Below are 6,000 nucleotides of genomic sequence, written 5' to 3'. Positions count from 1 at the left end.
TTATATAATCACAACACAGATTTCTTAACATGATTTCTGGCTTTCTCACATTTCTCTTATTCGCGACTTGATAATGATCCATAAAGAACTGAAACACTGTTCAGTTTCCGTGTTAAAACGAATCTTGAGAAAGAAACACAGGCAGCCAGTTGTTCAGCTACTTCTAGTGTCGACTAGGTAACTGAGGTTCTAGTGTCGACTAGGTAACTGAGGTTCTAGTGTCTACTAAATAACTGAGGTTCTAGTGTCGACTAAATAACTGAGGTTCTAGTGTCTACTAAATAACTGAGGTTCTAGTGTCGACTAAATAACTGAGGTTCTAGTGTCTACTAAATAACTGAGGTTCTAGTGTCGACTAAATAACTGAGGTTCTAGTGTCTACTAAATAACTGCGGTTCTAGTGTCTACTAAATAACTGAGGTTCTAGTGTCTACTAAATAACTGAGGTTCTAGTGTCTACTAAATAACTGAGGTTCTAGTGTCGACTAAATAACTGAGGTTCTAGTGTCTACTAAATAACTGAGGTTCTAGTGTCTACTAAATAACTGAGGTTCTAGTGTCGACTAAATAACTGAGGTTCTAGTGTCTACTAAATAACTGAGGTTCTAGTGTCGACTAAATAACTGAGGTTCTAGTGTCTACTAAATAACTGAGGTTCTAGTGTCTACTAAATAACTGAGGTTCTAGTGTCGACTAAATAACTGAGGTTCTAGTGTCTACTAAATAACTGAGGTTCTAGTGTCGACTAAATAACTGAGGTTCTAGTGTCGACTAAATAACTGAGGTTCTAGTGTCGACTAAATAACTGAGGTTCTAGTGTCTACTAAATAACTGAGGTTCTAGTGTCTACTAAATAACTGAGGTTCTAGTGTCGACTAAATAACTGAGGTTCTAGTGTCTACTAAATAACTGAGGTTCTAGTGTCGACTAAATAACTGAGGTTCTAGTGTCGACTAAATAACTGAGGTTCTAGTGTCGACTAAATAACTGAGGTTCTAGTGTCTACTAAATAACTGAGGTTCTAGTGTCGACTAAATAACTGAGGTTCTAGTGTCGACTAAATAACTGAGGTTCTAGTGTCTACTAAATAACTGAGGTTCTAGTGTCGACTAAATAACTGAGGTTCTAGTGTCGACTAAATAACTGAGGTTCTAGTGTCGACTAAATAACTGAGGTTCTAGTGTCGACTAAATAACTGAGGTTCTAGTGTCGACTAAATAACTGAGGTTCTAGTGTCGACTAAATAACTGAGGTTCTAGTGTCTACTAAATAACTGAGGTTCTAGTGTCTACTAAATAACTGAGGTTCTAGTGTCGACTAAATAACTGAGGTTCTAGTGTCGACTAAATAACTGAGGTTCTAGTGTCGACTAAATAACTGAGGTTCTAGTGTCGACTAAATAACTGAGGTTCTAGTGTCGACTAAATAACTGAGGTTCTAGTGTCGACTAAATAACTGAGGTTCTAGTGTCGACTAAATAACTGAGGTTCTAGTGTCGACTAAATAACTGAGGTTCTAGTGTCGACTAAATAACTGAGGTTCTAGTGTCTACTAAATAACTGAGGTTCTAGTGTCTACTAAATAACTGAGGTTCTAGTGTCGACTAAATAACTGAGGTTCTAGTGTCGACTAAATAACTGAGGTTCTAGTGTCGACTAAATAACTGAGGTTCTAGTGTCGACTAAATAACTGAGGTTCTAGTGTCGACTAAATAACTGAGGTTCTAGTGTCGACTAAATAACTGAGGTTCTAGTGTCGACTAAATAACTGAGGTTCTAGTGTCGACTAAATAACTGAGGTTCTAGTGTCGACTAAATAACTGAGGTTCTAGTGTCGACTAAATAACTGAGGTTCTAGTGTCTACTAAATAACTGAGGTTCTAGTGTCGACTAAATAACTGAGGTTCTAGTGTCTACTAAATAACTGAGGTTCTAGTGTCGACTAAATAACTGAGGTTCTAGTGTCTACTAAATAACTGAGGTTCTAGTGTCGACTAAATAACTGAGGTTCTAGTGTCTACTAAATAACTGAGGTTCTAGTGTCTACTAAATAACTGAGGTTCTAGTGTCGACTAAATAACTGAGGTTCTAGTGTCGACTAAACATGAAGTTATAAATATGTCTTTTCTTCAAAACGTTTCCCTCGTTCTTTTCCAAACATAACACCGCAACAGTCCATCATACAACATAACACTGCAACAGTCCATCATACAACATAACACTGCAACAGTCCATCATACAACATAACACCGCAACAGTCCATCATACAACATAACACCGCAACAGTCCATCATACAACATAACACTGCAACAGTCCATCATACAACATAACACTGCAACAGTCCATCATACAACATAACACCGCAACAGTCCATCATACAACATAACACCGCAACAGTCCATCATACAACATAAACACCGCAACAGTCCATCATACAACATAACACTGCAACAGTCCATCATACAACATAACACCGCAACAGTCCATCATACAACATAACACCGCAACAGTCCATCATACAACATAACACCGCAACAGTCCATCATACAACATAAACACTGCAACAGTCCATCATACAACATAACACCGCAACAGTCCATCATACAACATAACACCGCAACATTCCATCATACAACATAACACTGCAACAGTCCATCATACAACATAACACCGCAACAGTCCATCATACAACATAAACACTGCAACATTCCATCATACAACATAACACCGCAACATTCCATCATACAACATAACACTGCAACAGTCCATCATACAACATAAACACCGCAACATTCCATCATACAACATAACACTGCAACAGTCCATCATACAACATAAACACTGCAACATTCCATCATACAACATAAACACTGCAACATTCCATCATACAACATAACACTGCAACAGTCCATCATACAACATAAACACCGCAACAGTCCATCATACAACATAACACAGCAACATTCCATCATACAACATAACACTGCAACAGTCCATCATACAACATAAACACCGCAACATTCCATCATACAACATAACACCGCAACAGTCCATCATACAACATAACACCGCAACAGTCCATCATACAACATAACACTGCAACAGTCCATCATACAACATAAACACCGCAACATTCCATCATACAACATAACACCGCAACAGTCCATCATACAACATAAACACCGCAACATTCCATCATACAACATAACACTGCAACAGTCCATCATACAACATAAACACCGCAACAGTCCATCATACAACATAACACCGCAACATTCCATCATACAACATAACACTGCAACAGTCCATCATACAACATAACACTGCAACAGTCCATCATACAACATAAACACCGCAACATTCCATCATACAACATAACACTGCAACAGTCCATCATACAACATAAACACTGCAACATTCCATCATACAACATAACACTGCAACATTCCATCATACAACATAACACTGCAACAGTCCATCATACAACATAAACACCGCAACAGTCCATCATACAACATAAACACTGCAACAGTCCATCATACAACATAAACACTGCAACATTCCATCATACAACATAACACCGCAACATTCCATCATACAACATAACACTGCAACAGTCCATCATACAACATAACACTGCAACAGTCCATCATACAACATAACACTGCAACAGTCCATCATACAACATAAACACTGCAACAGTCCATCATACAACATAAACACTGCAACAGTCCATCATACAACATAACACCGCAACAGTCCATCATACAACATAAACACTGCAACATTCCATCATACAACATAACACTGCAACAGTCCATCATACAACATAACACCGCAACAGTCCATCATACAACATAACACCGCAACAGTCCATCATACAACATAAACACTGCAACAGTCCATCATACAACATAAACACTGCAACAGTCCATCATACAACATAACACCGCAACAGTCCATCATACAACATAACACCGCAACAGTCCATCATACAACATAACACCGCAACAGTCCATCATACAACATAACACTGCAACAGTCCATCATACAACATAACACTGCAACAGTCCATCATACAACATAACACCGCAACAGTCCATCATACAACATAAACACTGCAACAGTCCATCATACAACATAAACACTGCAACAGTCCATCATACAACATAACACCGCAACAGTCCATCATACAACATAAACACTGCAACAGTCCATCATACAACATAACACTGCAACAGTCCATCATACAACATAAACACCGCAACATTCCATCATACAACATAACACCGCAACAGTCCATCATACAACATAAACACCGCAACATTCCATCATACAACATAACACTGCAACAGTCCATCATACAACATAAACACCGCAACAGTCCATCATACAACATAACACCGCAACATTCCATCATACAACATAACACTGCAACAGTCCATCATACAACATAACACTGCAACAGTCCATCATACAACATAAACACCGCAACATTCCATCATACAACATAACACTGCAACAGTCCATCATACAACATAAACACTGCAACATTCCATCATACAACATAACACTGCAACATTCCATCATACAACATAACACTGCAACAGTCCATCATACAACATAAACACCGCAACAGTCCATCATACAACATAAACACTGCAACAGTCCATCATACAACATAAACAATGCAACATTCCATCATACAACATAACACCGCAACATTCCATCATACAACATAACACTGCAACAGTCCATCATACAACATAACACTGCAACAGTCCATCATACAACATAACACTGCAACAGTCCATCATACAACATAAACACTGCAACAGTCCATCATACAACATAAACACTGCAACAGTCCATCATACAACATAACACCGCAACAGTCCATCATACAACATAAACACTGCAACATTCCATCATACAACATAACACTGCAACAGTCCATCATACAACATAACACCGCAACAGTCCATCATACAACATAACACCGCAACAGTCCATCATACAACATAAACACTGCAACAGTCCATCATACAACATAAACACTGCAACAGTCCATCATACAACATAACACCGCAACAGTCCATCATACAACATAACACCGCAACAGTCCATCATACAACATAACACCGCAACAGTCCATCATACAACATAACACTGCAACAGTCCATCATACAACATAACACTGCAACAGTCCATCATACAACATAACACCGCAACAGTCCATCATACAACATAAACACTGCAACAGTCCATCATACAACATAAACACTGCAACAGTCCATCATACAACATAACACCGCAACAGTCCATCATACAACATAAACACTGCAACAGTCCATCATACAACATAACACCGCAACAGTCCATCATACAACATAACACCGCAACAGTCCATCATACAACGTAACACTGCAACAGTCCATCATACAACATAACACTGCAACATTCCATCATACAACATAAACACCGCAACAGTCCATCATACAACATAACACTGCAACATTCCATCATACAACGTAACACTGCAACAGTCCATCATACAACATAAACACCGCAACAGTCCATCATACAACATAACACTGCAACATTCCATCATACAACGTAACACTGCAACAGTCCATCATACAACGTAACACTGCAACAGTCCATCATACAACATAACACTGCAACATTCCATCATACAACATAACACTGCAACAGTCCATCATACAACATAAACACCGCAACAGTCCATCATACAACATAACACTGCAACATTCCATCATACAACGTAACACTGCAACAGTCCATCATACAACATAAACACCGCAACAGTCCATCATACAACATAACACTGCAACATTCCATCATACAACGTAACACTGCAACAGTCCATCATACAACGTAACACTGCAACAGTCCATCATACAACATAACACTGCAACATTCCATCATACAACATAACACTGCAACAGTCCATCATACAACATAAACACCGCAACAGTC

The 6,000-nt window shown here is 38.7% G+C and overlaps 1 protein-coding gene across 4 annotated transcripts in view; it reads right to left on the bottom strand.

Annotated features, from left to right (window-relative positions):
* The window catches only part of LOC138852465 (carboxyl-terminal PDZ ligand of neuronal nitric oxide synthase protein-like), a 640,924-nt gene that overhangs the window by 243,375 nt on the left and 391,549 nt on the right, over positions 1-6,000 (bottom strand). The window lies entirely within an intron of this gene.

This window comes from Cherax quadricarinatus, chromosome 9 (assembly GCF_038502225.1).
Source record: "Cherax quadricarinatus isolate ZL_2023a chromosome 9, ASM3850222v1, whole genome shotgun sequence".
Lineage (NCBI taxonomy): Eukaryota > Metazoa > Arthropoda > Malacostraca > Decapoda > Parastacidae > Cherax > Cherax quadricarinatus.
This window is presented reverse-complemented; position numbering and strand designations above follow the sequence as displayed.